The sequence below is a fragment of the Oncorhynchus tshawytscha genome, linkage group LG12 (genome assembly GCF_018296145.1).
Source record: "Oncorhynchus tshawytscha isolate Ot180627B linkage group LG12, Otsh_v2.0, whole genome shotgun sequence".
NCBI classification, from domain to species: Eukaryota; Metazoa; Chordata; class Actinopteri; order Salmoniformes; family Salmonidae; genus Oncorhynchus; species Oncorhynchus tshawytscha.
Genome location: NC_056440.1, coordinates 34,655,412 through 34,674,267, shown reverse-complemented (window position 1 = coordinate 34,674,267; position 18,856 = coordinate 34,655,412). Strand labels below are relative to the sequence as shown.

General features: G+C 41.7%; 1 pseudogene; it reads left to right on the top strand.

Moving 5' to 3' along the window:
* Nucleotides 1-4,233: 4,233 nt before the first annotated feature.
* LOC112264094 lies at nucleotides 4,234-10,104 on the top strand (annotated as a pseudogene).
* The last annotated feature ends 8,752 nt before the right edge of the window (nucleotides 10,105-18,856 follow it).

Below are 18,856 nucleotides of genomic sequence, written 5' to 3'. Positions count from 1 at the left end.
TAACCATCTTCCCTGTCCCTGCTGAAGAAAAGCAGGCCCAAACCATGATGCTGCCACCACCATGTTTGACAGTGGTGATGGTGTGTTCAGGGTGATGAGCTGTGTTGCTTTTACGCCAAACATAACGTTTTGCATTATTGCCAAAAAGTTCAATTTCAGTTGTGTACTGAAAGTGTGTTGTCAATTTGTTTACTGTGAAATAGCATTGTATCTGATCAAACACCATTTTTTCCAGAAGTTTACTAAGGGTTGGTAACAGGCTGATTGGTCGGCTATTTGAGCCAGTAAAGGGGGCTTTACTATTCTTGGGTAGCGGAATGACTTGAGCTTCCCTCCAGGCCTGAGGGCACACACTTTCTAGTAGGCTTAAATTGAAGATGTGGCAAATAGGAGAGGCAATATCGTCCGCTATGTCATGACGTTGGCCTGGGGGTAGGTTTATGACAGTCATAAATACCTCTTCCCCCCTTGTTCCTCTCTCTAACCTACTGATGTTACATTTGCAAACCCCTTGGTTAACATAGAGATTCTGGGAACATCAGAAGGTGGGGGGAAATGAACTATATTCTGGTAATCCGACCAATTAAACATATGCGGTGGTACTTAATGAATATGATGTCAGTTCGGTTGTCATCTGAGACATTCTCATCAATGATAAGATGACATAAACTCTACAGTGGAAAGTCTAGACAGCAGAGTTATCGGATTCACATGGAATTGTTGTTCAATTTAAATGTTTGAATATGAAATTATTCGTGATGGGATGAAATGGGATTTTAACTTCTAAAACGTGAGATTTGGGTTTTCATAAGGTTAGTGCACTGCTCAATCAGTGGCCCGCCCCTGTGAAGGGACATGGGCTATAAAACTTTTCAAACACGCCCTCCTCTCCCTTCCTATATAAAGCCTTGACGACAATATAACCTCCTGTTCCGAGGATGTGAGGACGACGGTCCGATGTCAGAATGGTTCAGATAATAACTACAGAACGAAGCCAACATCAGCGTGAGCTCTGGTTGCGAATGGTATGAACTTTGAGCTCTTATTCACTACAGAAGTGATACCTCCTAGCGTTGAGTTAGCAACAGCAGCTGCAAACGAGGTGTAGGAAGGAACAGACAGAGTATCCCGTCTATCACACAACAAAGTTACTACAACGTATCTAATTGACCACCAGAGACATTCTTCAAAGGACTCGGTTTGGCAACACGGCCTTCCATCTACCACCAACCTACTGAAGCGCAGCTCAGAGTAAATATTTATTGCATTTTCCTTTTCCTAATGGGCGGTAATTTAGAATGCATAAGATATTGTATTTTTGATAGTACAGCTTCGCCCTTTGTTCCTCAGTCTTCCCACTCTTTCACTCAAACCCGGCCCTTTTCTTTTGTGTAACCAGCTGTCATATCTGTTCCGCCCACTAGGGACGTTTTCCTTTATGATGTAATTTGTAATCAAGTTATGATTAATTATGTGTATGTGTAATTCTGTGTGATTAGTTAGGTATTTCGTAAATAAATAATTAAACCCAATATTGTATTGCTGATTCAACTTGTTAGCCAGGGTTTGTGAAGATAACCAAGAATTTACAACTTTCAGATGAGACTGAATTAAGGTGACGATTAATATTGACTGATATTTATGTAAAATATTACTAGGTCTCTAAGAGTTTATCCGGAAGATAACAGCTCTATTAATATTATTTCTTGGTGCCCCGACTCTCTAGTTAATTACGTACATTTACATGATTAGCTCAATCGGGTAATATTAATTACGGAGAAATGATTTTATAGAATAGCATGTCATATCACTTAATCCGGCATAGCCAAAGACACGACAGCTATTATCCTCAGTAATTTTCCATCCAGATTGTCAGACCCGGTAGCTTGTCATTGTTGATAGACAACTGTTTGTTTAAATCTATCAAAAGTAGAGAACTGTACAGACTATGAATGGTCCTGTTGCACTACATGTAATGAGGACATGAATAAGGGGTCCTTATGGTAAAGCTGACCCTGCTCATTCCTGATTAATTTAGGATTTTAGACAAATCTGACGGAGTTGACCAAATCTCTGGACACATGTTTTAGGAATCAAAGTTTTTAGAGAAATATTACTTGAAGTCAAAGAGGGCTATTGCAGGAAACTACATACGAAAAAAGTTCAGTTAATATACATTTTTGCCAGTTTCTTTTAAAAAATGTAAACACTTTTTTTGACAGTTTGAAATTGGGATCCTTTGCTCTGGACAAGGGCATTTCCAGGCTTAGAGCCAACATGGAAATTCATAAAATACCTCACCCTGAGGTATGTGGGGGTAGGGTGGTGCTGTAGCTTGTGGTTGTTCATCTACAGTAGATGTTGAGCTCTTTGTTGGCAATTGCGTTATTTTGGTGGACTATACTGGACACAGACAGACAGATAGCCAGGCTCACTACATGTAAACTCCCATCAGGAGACATCCTGCAGAGAGGAGGATCGGCAGTAGATGGAGCCATTGCTGCGTTACTGTGCACCTCTGTCATCAACCCACAGAGTATGGGCATTGGCGGGGGTCCATATTCATGGTGATGGACAGCGGTGGTAAGGACACTTCATCCCCCTACTACAAGATACCACACAGACATCCAACTATTGAAATTTCAGTGGGGGATAAACACTTTTCATGCCATGTACCTTTGTTTATTTCAAAGGCACGGTCCGTCCCTCAGGAGTTTAATCCTGATCTACTGAGTGGATGCCCACAGATCTTTCAACTGATGACAGGTATTTGGAGTGAAAATGACTAAACATGAACATGACTTGACTTGTTTCTGTTGCTGACAAGCATGTCCTTTCTTTCGCAGTGTGAGCTGTTTTTCTAGTTACTCAAGTTTTCCTTCATGTTGGCATCGTGGTGGGAATTCTGTGGAACCGCAGTAATCCTGGGGCAGCTATATCTTACTGATTAAGGCAGTATGTCAAGTGACAAACACACTATGCTGGTTTATAGGAAGGGGTTTTCAATCCTTGGTTTAAAATCATTATTTAATGATGACATTTAGAGCCACTACAGTCATATATAGGTTTGATTTCCATAAATTACATTTCCTCTCCAGACCCCAAACTCCTGCCTCCGTTCTGACAAGATGTCTGCTAATGTCAGTCTGCTTCTGGTTCTCCTCTCACTGCAAGAGGCAGATGGTTTTGTGGCTTCCTTTTGACTTCTCCCCTTTTCAATAAAATGGGATTATAAATGCACTAAACTGGACAAATGGCCAAGGGTCCCATGGACCTTTAAACAGGATGTTGTGATGTGCTGTCAGTTTGCTTTGTTTTTAATACCACTAATCAGTTTGTTATACAGACTATAAACCAACATCATCTTCATTTGTAAACATAATAGGGCAAACTTCCACAGAAAATATGAGAAATTACTATACTAGTCAAAATTGAATGGCTTGGCAAAATCCCTAAAGAAATCCATTCCTGATAGGCTTAACGGTCCAATGCAGTCATTTAAAAAAATGTTTTCTCTCAAGGGTAACAATTAAGTACCTTACTGTCATTGTTTTCAATCAATTGTCAAAAAAATAAAAAATAATTACCACTTTCTTGCAGGTATATCCCTTTTATACATATCAGTGGATATCAGCCAGCTTCTTCCATACCACCATCAAGCTAGCCAGATCGGGTTTCCATGTACCCCAGGTCCTGAGCCACTTCATCCCACTGATCAACAGGGATGAGACCCTACCATTATGGTGCGTATGAAACTGGACAAACATAAACTAAGCTACAATCAGTAAATCATAACAATCTCAGGGATATGGAGATAGATAGCTGCCGTGACCGAAGACCGTTGTGGATAGAGAGAGAGAGAAGTCTGCTGTCCTGGGCTGCTTTATCCCACTGATCAACAGGGATTAGACCCACCCTACCATTACGGTAAGAAACACCCGGACCTTAAAGCGGCAATCTGCAATTCAAACAATAACAAAGCGGCCATCCTCCCACTGATTTGGTCAACAGCTGAGGGATGGGACTGGAAAAATAGTACCACTCTGAAATTCATGGCTATGGATATTTGGAATGACCATTCATGATATCAACATTATAGTTTGAACCATGTTTTGGGGCTATACAGTGTTTACATTGTTCATTAAAAAGTCGTAAAACAAACTGATATTTTGTTTAAAAGTATTTCAAGAGAGCAACTGTCAAGCCATCATTCTGTCATCACATTGCAAGAAAATGACATTTGACCTGTTCTCTAGTCAGTTGTTTCTAGGTAAGGATGGAATCCTGCTGAAGGTTGGAAACACTGTGAAGTTTGAAACATTTGCTGACACATTGGAGATCATTGCAAACCAAGGGGCAGATGCTTTTTACACTGGAAAAGTAGCAGTGGATTTAATCTGCAACATAAAAGATATGCTCTTATGTAGAGCATAAACAGTCATTAGCTTATTGACATTTGGGTGAATTGACACATAACTGACATTGATTATAAGAATGTGAAGATTGAAAGCCTCATGGAGACCAGACAACATGCATTCCCACCTCCTTATTACATTTGACTTTTGTCTACAGAATACACCCTAAACTCAGCTTCTCTGATGGGAGAGCAAGTACTCTTTATTAACCTATCAACGCTACATCGGAGCTTGTAAGTTTTCCAACGGACTAAGGAAGCACATCCGTGATCCACACTAACTCAGGAGTAAGTTCCACAAGACTCCGGGCCTAGGAAATCATTAAGGAATGATACAGTATAAAGACCAAGACCAAGACGCTTCGTAAATCTAAGGATCTAAGTGCTGTTTAACCCCAACAGGGTACTCTCAGTGTCACGATCGTCATAATGATTGGAACAAGGCGCAGCGTGCGTAGAGTTCCAGATATTTCAATAAATCGAAACTCACCGAACAAAACAATAAAGCACAAACGAAACGTGACGCTACTGGCGTGCACACAGGCAACTATCTGTAGACAAGATCCCACCAAGCACAATGAGGAAATTGCTACCTAAATATGATCCCCAATCAGAGACAATGATAAACAGCTGTCTCTGATGGGGAACCATACCAGGCCAACATAAACCATTAATCACCTAGATGACCCACCCTAGTCACTATCACGCCCCAACCAACATAGAGAATAAACAGCTCTCTATGGTCAGGGCGTGACACTCAGGCTCATGTTGAGTGACAAGGGAGCATTATACAGTGGGGCAAAAAAGTATTTAGTCAGCCACCAATTGTGCAAGTTCTCCCACTTAAAAAGATGAGAGAGGCCTGTCATTTTCATCATAGGTACACTTCAACTATGACAGACAAAATGAGAAAAAAAATCCAGAAAATCACATTGTAGGATTTTTAATGAATTTATTTGCAAATTATGGTGGAAAATAAGTATTTGGTCACCTACAAACAAGCAAGATTTCTGGCTCTCATAGACCTGTAATTTCTTCTTTAAGAGGCTCCTCTGTCCTCCACTCGTTACCTGTATTAATGGCACCTGTTTGAACTTGTTATCAGTATAAAAGACACCTGTCCACAACCTCAAACAGTCACACTCCAAACTCCACTATGGCCAAGACCAAAGAGCTGTCAAAGGACACCAGAAACAAAATTGTAGACCTGCACCAGACTGGGAAGACTGAATCTGCAATAGGTAAGCAGCTTGGTTTGAAGAAATCAACTGTGGGAGCAATTATTAGGAAATGGAAGACATACAAGACCACTGATAATCTCCCTCGATCTGGGGCTCCACGCAAGATCTCACCCCGTGGGGTCAAAATGATCACAAGAACGGTGAGCAAAAATCCCAGAACCACACGGGGGGACCTAGTGAATGACCTGCAGAGAGCTGGGACCAAAGTAACAAAGCCTACCATCAGTAACACACTACGCCGCCAGGGACTCAAATCCTGCAGTGCCAGACGTGTCCCCCTGCTTAAGCCAGTACATGTCCAGGCCCGTCTGAAGTTTGCTAGAGAGCATTTGGATGATCCAGAAGAAGATTGGGAGAATGTCAAATGGTCAGATGAAACCAAAATATAACTTTTTGGTAAAAACTCAACTCGTTGTGTTTGGAGGACAAAGAATGCTGAGTTGCATCCAAAGAACACCATACCTACTGTGAAGCATGGGGGTGGAAACATCATGCTTTGAGGCTGTTTTTCTGCAAAGCGACCAGGACGACTGATCCGTGTAAAGGAAAGAATGAATGGGGCCATGTATCGTGAGATTTTGAGTGACAACCTCCTTCCATCAGCAAGGGCATTGACGATGAAACGTGGCTGGGTCTTTCAGCATGACAATGATCCCAAACACACCGCCCGGGCAACGAAGGAGTGGCTTCGTAAGAAGCATTTCAAGGTCCTGGAGTGGCCTAGCTAGTCTCCAGATCAAAACCCCATAGAAAATCTTTGGAGGGAGTTGAAAGTCCGTGTTGTCCAGCAACAGCCCCAAAACATCACTGCTCTAGAGGAGATCTGCATGGAGGAATGGGCCAAAATACCAGCAACAGTGTGTGAAAACCTTGTGAAGACTTACAGAAAATGTTTGACCTCTGTTATTGCCAACAAAGGGTATATAACAAAGTATCGAGATAAACTTTTGTTATTGACCAAATACTTATTTTCCACCATCATTTGCAAATAAATTCATTAAAAATCCTACAATGTGATTTTCTGGATTTTTCTTTTCTCATTTTGTCCGTCATATTTGAAGTGTACCTATGATGAAAATTACAGGCCTCTCTTATCTTTTTAAGTGGGAGATCTTTCACAATTGGTGGCTGACTAAATACTTTTTTTGCCCCACTGTATACAGCATCAGCTAGTTTTTACCTTTATTTAACTAGGTAAGTCAGTTAAGAACAAATTCTTATTTACAATGACGGCCTACCCCGGCCAAGACCTAACCCGGACGACGCTGGGCCAATTGTGCACCGCCCTATGGGACTCCCAATCACAGCCGGTTGTGATACAGCCTGGCATTGAACCAGGATCTGTATTCACACCTCTAGCATTGAGATGCAGTGTCCTAGACCACTGTGGCACTCAGGAGTCTAAAGCACTGCTGCAAGCTTTGCTGTGCTCCAGTCTTAAATTTACTATCCATCCCTGCTCCTTTTTGACAGAGTGGAGGGGTCACGAAATGTGAGAAAAGACCCCATTTAGCCAATATCACATTTCTGTGTGGGTCATTTACTCTTGTGAAATTAGTGAAGTCATATGCCTGTGTTACTGGCTTCTGTGGAAACTGAGAGCTTTGATCCATAAATTACAATGTGGAACATGAGCAGCTAACCTCACTCAAATTCATGTTTGTTTTAACGCCATTTGCTATCACAGTAACTCCAAATGTTGTTTGGGGGCCTGTTGTTGAGGCCTGCCACCAGCACTGAGACTGAGCTACGGATTTATTGAGTTCTCTCCTTTATGCTCAGCTGTCGTCAGCCAGGAACAGCAAAGGATTATTACAATCTTATGGGCTGAAGCAGAATCTATTAAACTACTGTGATCAGATGTTCCTAGGTTTTTTCACAGATTGTTCACAAGATGTCTTATCGCTGCACACCTGCTAGCCCTGAGACATGGCTGTATACTCGTAGGCGTCTGACTATGGCATCACAGGATTCTGCAGCCATGCCTCAGGGCTAAACACCTTTTCAAATCACTCACTATAGAATTAGGAATTAGAAAAGTAACTTAATAGGACCTAAATGTCACTCACACATAAAGCCAGCCCTCAAGATATTTCATTCAGATCTTAAGAACTGTGCACAGTTTATTCCAAACTGAACAGCAAACCATCCAAGAGGGTGAAACTAGAAGTGGCTAGTGGTTCAACATACAGTACTGTTGCTACTGTAATGCAACATATACTGTAACTGCAACATCCCTGATCAAGGTCCATTTCCTTCCTTTGACCAGAGAGCACTTAAGTTCACTGAGCAGCAGTTTGCTGACCACTTCAGGGCCATGTTTAGCGGTGATGAGACCCATGATGCCCAGTACAACATAGTCACTCCATACCTGGACACCATGGGCAACACACATGTGATGGCTGAGGATGGAACTGCTGTGTCTGTTATCTGCACTATCAACCACATGTGAGTAATTCACTGTGTAGAATCCTTACAACGACCATCATTGGGGTTATGTCATAGATGTAGAATTGTCAATGACTTGTCCAATATCTTTTCCTTCACACAGGTTTGGATCCAGAGTGTTGTCCCCTATAACCAGTGTCATTTTCAACAATGAGTTGTCAGATGTCTGTGGGAACGCAGATCATAATGCCACCTTAATAATTTGTTTTATGGTTTGGCTTGCAAGTAAGCAGCCTCCCTCCTCCATGTCCGCTGTTGTTTTTCAGTCCAAGTACAAAACCCTGGTGAGTGGCGGGTCGGGTGGCAGCATGATCACCACAGGGATGGCCTTGGTAAGTGACCATGGTATTAACTATATCGGATCAACATACACTTAGTATATATGCAAATACATTGAGCCACACAAAAACAAATACCTGTGTAACACTCAACTACTGAACATGGGTCCTTTTGTGAAGTGTAACTTGGTTTTTAAAAAACGTTACATTTCAACCAATTGTAACATTATGTCATAAAGCAGGGGTTCTCAACTGGTTTTGCCTTGGGTCCCAAATTGAACCAGGTTGTCTCAGTGGCGATCCAATATTCACATCGCACATTCTTTTCCTTCCAATATCTGGAAAACTATTTTAATATTGATTAGTATGTGTGTCAGTTATATGACAAGGGAACAACATTCCCACTGTTTTCATTGTCAATAATTAAATGTTGCCCATATTCTTGATGAAGAATGTTAAGTTCACAGGTTTGAGAACCCAAAATCAACTAAATCTGCTAAATAGCGGCACTAATAATTGTATATTGAAAATACTGTAATAAAGAAAAATAGTTTAGAGGTTAAATTATAGGTTCATTATAATTTCTACACACTTTCTATCTGGTTTTAGTCGTTTAAGTTCGATTATTATAATTTTGTAATTACTCAGACACTCGCTGCCCATTCAAAACCTCCCCCACCAGTTGAGAATCGCTGTCCTAAAAAGCACATGTTCAACTTCATATAAACATGTTTTCCCATCCCAAGAGGTTAAATTTAAAAAATGACTATATGAAGTGCCTATTAAGTGCCAAATCAAGTAGCAGGGTTGACCATAACAGGGTTCACGATTTGATCTTAAACCAGTGATAAATTCCATTGTGACAGGGGGAATGGAAGCTTGTTGTGTGTAACAGGGTATGGCAATTGAATTCACACTTCACAGTTTTGGTTTTATTATTGAAACATTTTTCAGGGTTGGCGTGTTATGCTCGACCCTCTCAGTTTTCCATCACAAAACACCAGAAAATGGCCAAAAAGAGTAGAACCCTCTCACCTGATTTAACACTTTCTTTCATTAATACATTTCTTTTAAGGAACAGTTTCACCATATTCAAAGAGTTCAGAGTTCAGTTCACTTACAGTGTTGACCTTAAAATGAGGGACATACATACAGTATGTGAATCACTAATCACATGAAATAAATGATCATCTACAGAAATGACTTTGTTAAAGCAACATGGCAGCTAGGGCATTGCAGTGATGGTGAAAACTTGGACTGTTGTGGTTAAGTGGGATAAAATCTTCATAGAAGCCACAGATGGGGCACTGATGGACATATCAAAATGCGGAATTTAAGCACTTTAGCAAGTCTTTATTAGATTTATCGAATTATCCATGTGGTCTATTAAAGGGAACTTCTTTTAATATAACAGGCTTGTAAAACGTAATATTGGTAGACAACTTCTACTTAACAGGGACGCAAAAGGCACTCATTTCGTGGAAGACCCACATACTGCACTGTGTGGCCAATATATGTTCTAAAAACACTCTGTACCTTAAACACACTGTCATCGTAACATTCACTTTCAGTCCACATGCAGCATAAGCTCCCTGGCAGTAGTCCGTCTCCTCATGGTCTCATTTGTCTATTTCTCTCCTAGACCCACCTGTTGTTTGGAAAGAGTCTGGAAGAGGCTATCGCTGTCCCTGTTGGGTTTGTGGATTGCAAGAACGCACTATAGTTTGACCAAGTAACAGCACACATCATGGAACTCAAAGATTAAAGAGGTATTCAGTTATGTTTCTAATAAATGATGGTCAATCACAGCTTTACACATCTGAGGGGGTAGTAATTCACAGGTTTTTCAGTCATTTCTGTATGTATTGTGCTCATAATTTAGTGTGTACGGCCTCTGTCTTCCTCTCTCCATAAGACTATTGTGGAAGATCTGAAGGCTCTAGGGCACACGGTGAAAGTTACAAAGTACTCTTACAATGTGTACAAAGTACTCTTACAATGTGGTCAATACAGTGGAGAAGGACAATGGTTGCATCTAAGCAGTTTCACATGCCAGAAAGATGGGCAAGGCAGCTGGGTATTAATCTGCCAGACCGTTGGTCATTGTCAGTGGATATGGACAGTCTTCCAACTGTCTATATAGAGCAACTGTAGTAAGAACATGGATCTGATTATATCTCCGACAAAGTGTGAGATGCACATTTTTAGTTCTGCCTTTAATGGAGTATGCATACAGCATATGCCACCACATGTGTTAACTAACCTCCAGATGAGCTTCAATGCCATACAACTCTCCTTCCATGGTATCCAACTGCTCTTAAATGCAAGTAAAACTAAATGCATGCTCTTCAACCGATCGCTGCCCGCACCTGCCCGCCCGCCTAGCATCACTACTCTGGACGGTTCTGACAACCACAAATACCTAGGTGTCTGGTCAGACTGTAAACTCTCCTTCCAGACTCACATTAAGCATCTCCAATCCAAAATTAAATCTAGAATTGGCTTCCTATTTCGTAACAAAGCATCCTGCTGCCAAACATACCCTCGTAAGACTGACTATCCTACCGATCCTTGACTTCGGCAATGTAATTTACAAAATAGCCTCCAACACTCTACTCAGCAAATTGGATGCAGTCTATCACAGTGCCATCCGTTTTGTCACCAAAGCCCCATATACTACCCACCACTGCGACCTGTATTCTCTCGTTGGCAGGCCCTCGCTTCATATTCGTTGCCAAACCCACTGGCTCCAGGTCATCTATAAGTCTTTGCTTATATCTCAGCTCACTGGTCAGCTCACTGGTCACCGTAGCAGCACCCACCCATAGCATGCTTACCAGCAGGAATATTTCACTAGTCACCCCCAAAGCCAATTCCTCATTTGGCTGCCTTTCCTTCCAGTTCTCTGCTGCCAATGACTGGAACGAATTGCAAAAATCACTGAAGCTGGAGACTTATATCTCCCTCACTAACTTTAAGCATCAGCTATCACAGTTGCTTACAGATCATTGCACCTGTACATATCCCATCTGTAAATAACCAATCCATCTACCTCATCCCCATATTGTTATTTTTTATTTTTTTTGCTCCTTGGCACCCCAGTATCTCTACTTGCACATTCATCTTCTGCACATCTATCACTTCAGTGTTTTATTTGATAAATTGTAATTATTTCGCCACTACGGCCTATTTATTGGCTTACTTCATTTGCACACACTGTATATAGACTTTTCTATTGTGTTATTGACTGTACATTTGTTGAGTTAGTTTGTCTATGATTTTCTATTTCTGTGTTCTGCAGCTGTCAATCGTTGTCCCTGATTGAGAACCATATTTAGGTAGCCTGTTTTCCATTGTGTTTTGTGGGTGGTTATTTTCTGTTTAGTGTTGTGTTGCACCTTACAGGACTGTTCGTTGGTTGTTTATTGTTTTGTTTTCAGTGTTCATTAAAATATTTAAAATATGTACACTTACCACGCTGCACCTTGGTCTCTATCTCCAGACGACAACCGTTACAGAGTGTCCAAACTTTGGACTGGTACTGTATATGGAAGGAACCTTTTAATCTGTTAATATGTATCTATACAATATGTCTAAGCAATATATATATTTTTATCCTATTTTAGTACATAACAGCATTAATGTTATCATCATTTCTAAAATTGATGCTGAAATGATTTCCATTGATCATTTCTTCATTTTAATAGTACAGTTGTTATTTTAATACCTGTATAACATAGCTCTGTTTATTTTACATATATGTTCTCTGAGTTAATGAAAGTTTCATATTTGGCGGCCACAAGCGAATTAACAGGCCTTAAGCCACATGGCCTTTATAATTTATTCATATGCTGCGTGACACCTTATGAAAACATTCACTGACTCATAAATACAGATCACTGTTGGATAGGCATATGTAATATCTGCTTTGTCATGGGAGTGGTGTTATATTAGCTGTGATCTATCAGGTTGGTGATAGAAAAATGTTGAGGTAATACTGAAAGTTAATATCAGGCGTCACAGATTATGAGAGCATCCTACTGTTGACACTCCTAACAGAACAGTTACTCATATCATCAGTTTGGTCTTCTGTCTGTCAGGAGGTGCAGAGGGAAGAGCTTGTCTGCTCCAAATGTGAGAAACTGAGAGCTATTGTGTTGCTATGAGGCCATAAAAAATGATTCCCCCTTGGGGAATGAGTGATGTTTCAGAAGCAGAGCTCATCCCTATTGAAATCTGCTGGACAATTATGTTGCTCTCTACCAGATTGTATTAGGAGCTGTCTGTTTGACCTCTTGGGGTTTCCCTTTTTTTACAGTGTGCTGGAGCAAGATAATCAAATCAGTAAATGATTAAATGCAGATATAAAGCTCTTTCCTGGATCAAAGTTTCTGAGGGATTAAACTGCTCTTTTGTTTCCATGCTCTTTTGATTGTCTGATTATAGCAAGTGCTGTTCATATATAATCTTTTTACTTCAATACTGTAAATGTAATCTGATCTGTTGTTATGATTATCATTGCCAGTCCAGAAGTTGTTAGCGTAGTAAACATATTGATGACATCACCGGAAGATTGAAGGGACTTCTATGTCAATGGTAGAAACCTTCATTGTGCCTTCAGAAATCATTCACACCCCTTGACTTGTTCCACATTGTGTTACAGCCTGAATTTAAAATGGATTAAATTGATACTTTGTGTCACTGGCTTACACACAATACCCCAGAATGCCAAAGTGGTATTATGTTTTTCGATTTGTTGACAACAAAAAAGAAAGGAAAAGCTGAAATGTCTGGAGTCAGCAAGTATTCAACCCCTATGTTATGACAAGCCTAAATAAGTTCAGGAGTAAAAATTTGCTTAACAAGTCACATAATAAGTTGCATGGACTCTGTGTACAATAATAGTGGTTAACATAATTTTTGAATGACTACCTCATCTCTACAATTATCTGTAAGGTCCCTCAGTCGAGCAATGAAATTCAAACCACAAAGACCAGGAAGGTTTTCCAATGCCTCGCAAAAAAGATTCCATGCACCTAGTGGTAAATGTGTAAAAAATTGTTTACAGACATGAAATATCCCTTTGAGCATGGTGAAATTATTAATTACACTTTGGGTGGTGTATCAATACATCCAGTCACTACAAAGATAAAGGTGCCCTTCCTAACTCAGTTGCCGTTAGGTGTAGGAGAAAACTCGGATAGGAGAAAACTAAGGATGGATCAACTACATTGTAGTTACTCCACAATACTAACCTAATTGACAGAATGAAAAGAAGAACGTCTGTACAGAATACAAATACACTGAGATGCAGTGCCTTAGACCACTGTGCCACTCGGGAGCCATGTCAATGTTAATATGGCCAAAATTTGCTAGCTAGCTAACCAATAACTTCAACCATTTAATTAAGAGACAACAAGTGCTCATTGTGCAAATGTATTTATGATATCAATAAACATTGGAGACTAAATATAGTTTACAATCTACACCAACCCCGTCTGTTTTTCCCCATGATTGTGCATGCATCGGTTTTGTAGCTAAACTCTGACGCTCGTTGGATGTGGCAGGGCTCGCAAACTATTACGGAAACCCAGCTGCGAGCTGCCCAGTGACATGTGCCTACCAGACGGGCTCGCCTTGAGGCAAGCAACACGGAAGCATGCATGAGAGCACCAGCTGTTCTAGATGACTGCGTGATCGTGCTATCCATAGCCGATGTGAAAAAGACCTTTAAACAGTTCAACATTCACAAGGCCGCGGGGCCAGACGGATTACCAGCACGTTTACTCACAGCATGCGTGGACCAACTAGCAAGTTTCTTCACTGACATTTTCAACCTCTCCCTGACCAAGTCTGTAATACTTACATGTTTTAAGCAGACCACCATAATCCCTGTGGCCAAGAAAGGAAAGGTAACCTGCCTAAAGCGAAGGTAATCTGCCTACAACTACTCTGTGTTGTTGTATGTGTCGAATTGCTACGCTTTGTCTTGGCCAGGTTGCAGTTGCAAATGAGAAATTGTTCTCAACTAGCCTACCTGGTTAAATAAAGGTGAAATAAATCAAATGAAAAAATGACTACTGCCCAGTAGCACTCACGTCAACACCATCATCCCGGAAACCCTAGACCCACTCCAATTTGCATACTGCCCTAACAGATCCACAGATGATGCAATCTCAATTGTACTCCACACTGTCCTTTCCCACCTGGACAAAAGGAACACATATGTGAGAATGCTGTTAATTGACTACAAAGCTCATCACTAAGCTAAGGACACTGGGACTAAACACCTCCCTCTGCAACTGGATCATTGACTTCCTGAAGGGCTGCCCCCAGGTGGTAAGGGTAGGCAACAACACATCTGCCACACTGATCCTCAACACATTGTTTATTTTCAGCGAGCTGGAGAGGTTTCAAACAACTCAATGCAACAAGTACACATGTCGATCAGGAGCTCAAACGGTTCCCTTATATACTGGTTACAGACACGTTCGCATTAGGCATAGTTCATAGGGTTGGTTCCGGCATGTGTCTGGCACATCTCCTTTCGTAACCTAAATAACAGCGTTCTGCCAGATGGTCCTAAGGAGGAGGTAATGATGCCCCCCCCCCTCATATTTTTACCAGGCACAAGCAGGAACCAAGGATTGTTTATGACACCAAAGACAAGATTAACATTTTCAAGACTGTAAAATTTCTTTCGCAATGGCAACTGCTCGGCATCCGACCTTAAGGTGCTACAGAGAGTAGTGCGTACAGCCCAGTAGAGCCAAGCTTCCTGCCATCCAGGACCTATATACTAAGCCAGGGGTGGGAAATTTCCGTCCTCGAGGGCCTGATTGGTGTCACAGTTTTGCCCCAGCCCCAGCTAACACACCTGACTCCAATAATCACCTAATCATGATCTTCAGTTTAGAATGCAATTTGATTAATCAGCTTTGTTTGCTAGGGATGGAGAAAAATATTTTCTTAACTCTACTTTCTTAAAACTGCATTGTTGGTTAATGGCTTGTAAGTAAGCATTTCACGGTAAGGTTGTTATATTCGGCACATGTGACAAATAAAATTTGATTTGATTTAAACAACCAACCCGTTTATGGAGAATGGTGTTTTTTCTATCTGAAAAAATAAAGTAGATGCTGTTTCCACTTGGAAGCGGTAGGTTCGCTAGACCTTATTTATGGTTTCCTCACATGTACAGGTGGTGGAATTATTAGGGAATCAAGTCAAGGTCAGAATACAGCGTATCTGTGAATACACCTCCGCCACACCTTCATTTATTCAATCTCCGCCCAAAATGAATAGCAGGTGAATAGCACGGTATTCTCATGCTTAAGTTAATCGTCAGAATACGCATAGAGAAATAAGTGCAAAAAAAGGGAATTACGTTCCATTTACGCCTGCTTAACTCGGGTCAGAATCAGGCCCTTGGAGACTTACCCTGAAAGACTCACAGCTATAATCACTGCCAAAGTTGATTCTACAAAGTATTGACTCTGGGGTGTAAATACGTATGTAAATTAGATATTTCCATATTTAATTTTCAATACATTTGAAAACATTTCTAAAAACATGTTTTCACTTTCTCATTATGGGGAATTGTGTGTAAATGGTTGAGAGGTATTTATTTTTTAATCCATCTTGAATTCAGTCTGTAACACAACACAATGTGGAACAAGTCAAGGGGTATGAATACTTTCTGAAGGGACTGTAGCTCCACTATACAGAAAAGAAAGAATCAAACCAAATTGTGTTCCCCTTGTTTTAGCAGAAGCAGGCTTGATTCTATAATCTATTCAAGTGTGCTTCCGCCTAACCCATTATGCAAACAGTATTGCTCTTTCAGACAAGAAGGATGGGTAACTACATTCTCAGAATTTCAGATCAGTTCAACTATTCACTGGACAAAGGAAGAGGATTCAGAAAGGATGAGGCTCTATCTGAATGAATACCACAACACACTGTATTTTATGACCTTCAGATACATTTTGTGATTCTCTCTTCAAATAATACCCAGGAAGCCTCCAGTCATGAGCTGTGTGAACATATGAGATACAGCAAATCTGCTTGTCTTAAATATCAATAACAAGCAAACTAAGACTTCTACATGTATGATGCTTGACTTACATATGCTATGTAAGTAAGACAAAATCTACAAGATGTGATGAAGTTACAGAGTGGCTTTCCTGAGGACTGTTACAGTGTGTATGTCTGATCTAGACCATGGTATTTGCGACCTGCGGATGTGACAGTCACACAGGGCCGTGCCCATCTGTGGCAGCAGGAACAAAAGGACTGGGAGGAGAGGACGAGGGACAGGGTTAACCCTAACCTCGTGACTGACTCCCTGCCCCTGCCTCGCGCTTGTGCATGATGGGAGCTTCGGGTTTTTACTAGCGGAATGCAACAACGCAGATGACCCCATGCCCTTGCACACAGCCACACAGTAACCCCCAACTCCAAAAACTCTAGCCTAGCCATTCACATCCATCACCTCTGAAGCGTATAGTGTTGCTCTGTTGTTTATTGACTCTTCTATACATCCTCCTATTTGTGCCAATGAGATCAGATCCACGGAAGATACCATTTCCATTGCTATTCACACGGCCGCAACACATCTGGACAAGAGGAACACCTATGTGAGAATGCTATTAACAATTCAGCATTCAACTATTGTTCCCATCAAGCTCGACACCAAGCTCAGAGTCCTGGGTCTGGACACCACCCTCTGCAAATGGATCCTGGACATCCTGACGGGCAGACCACAGGCTGTGAGGACAGGTAACAACGCCTCTTCTACAATGACTCTTAACACAGGGGCCCCCCAAGGGTGTGTCCTCAGCCCTCTGCTGTACTCCCTGTTCACCCACGACGCATGGCTTTGCACAACTCCAAGTCCATTATCAAGTTTGCTGACGACACCACGGTTCTAGGCCTTATAACAACAACGAGTCAGCCTATAGGGAGAAGGTAAGTGACCTGGCATTGTGGTGCCAGGTCAACAGCCTCTCCCACGTCAGCAAAACAAAGAAGTTCATTGTTGACCTCAGGAAGCAGAAGAGGGAACATGGCCTGATCCACATCAACAGGACTGCAGTAGAGAGCAAACAGTTTGAAGTTCTTCTGAGTCCATATCACAGTGGACTTGACGTGGACCAACAACACCACCACTCTTGTCAAGAGGAGGCAACAACGTCTCTACTTCCTAAGGCGGCTGAAGAAATTCGTCATGCCACCCCGGGTCCACTCCAAATAATATCGTTGCACCATCGAGAGCGTTCCTGACTGGTTGCATCACGGCCTGGTACGGGAATTGCTCCATTCACGTGGTGAAGACGGCCCAGCACATCACTGAGGCCGTGCTCCCACCCATCCAGGACATGTACTCAAAATGGAGCCTGAGGAAGGCCCGCAGAATCATCAAGGACCCCACACACCCCAGCCATGAGCTGTGCACTCGCTTACCATCGGGCAGATGGTATCAGAGCATGAGGTCTGATACCAAAAGGCTCAGAAACAGTTTCTATCTACAAGCCATCAGACTGCTGAACAGTTAAACTGGACTGACCACCTGCTCTGATTCTCTGCACCTTAACTCTGCACCTTAACATGCGTGCGCGCACACACACACACACACACACACACACACACACACACACACACACACACACACACACACACACACACACACACACACACACACACACACACACACTACACAAACAACACAAACACTACACAAACAACACAACTGCTGCTGCTACAAGAACTTTATAATGAATACTGCACAATTTAAACACTTGCCCCTCGATCCCCCTTCCCCGAAAACACATGTAAATATTGGACTATAAATTGTGCCTTCCTGTATTATATTTATGCTCAAATATTTATTATATTCTAGAGCCATTTACTTTATGTTGGTATTCTTATCTTTTCTTATTTCTTATTGCTGTTGCATTGTCGAGAAGGAACCTATAAGTAAGCGGATGACACATACAACTAATAAAACTTGAAACTTGAGGCCTCCCGAGTGGCTCAGCGGTCTAAGATACTGCATCTCAGTTCTAGAGGTGTCAATACAGATCCTGGTTCGATTCCAGGCTGTATCACAACTGGCCATGATCGGGAGTCCCATAGGGCGGCACACAATTGGCCCAGTGTCTTCCGGGTTAGGGGAGGGTTTGGCCAGGGGGAGCTTTACTTGGCTCATCGTGTTCTTGTGGTGGGCGGGTGCCTGCAGGCTGACACTCAGTTGAACAGTGTTTACTCAGACACATGTGCGGCTGTTGAGAAGTGCGGTTTGGCCGGTCATGTTTCGGAGGATGCATGACTTGACCTTCCCCTCCCGAGCCCGTTGCAGCGATGAGACAAGATCGAAATTGGGGAGAAAAATACAACTTGTAACTTGAAACGAGCAGGTCAAAACAACCCATAGAGACAAACAATTAGCTCCTCATAGGTAATAAATTAATTCT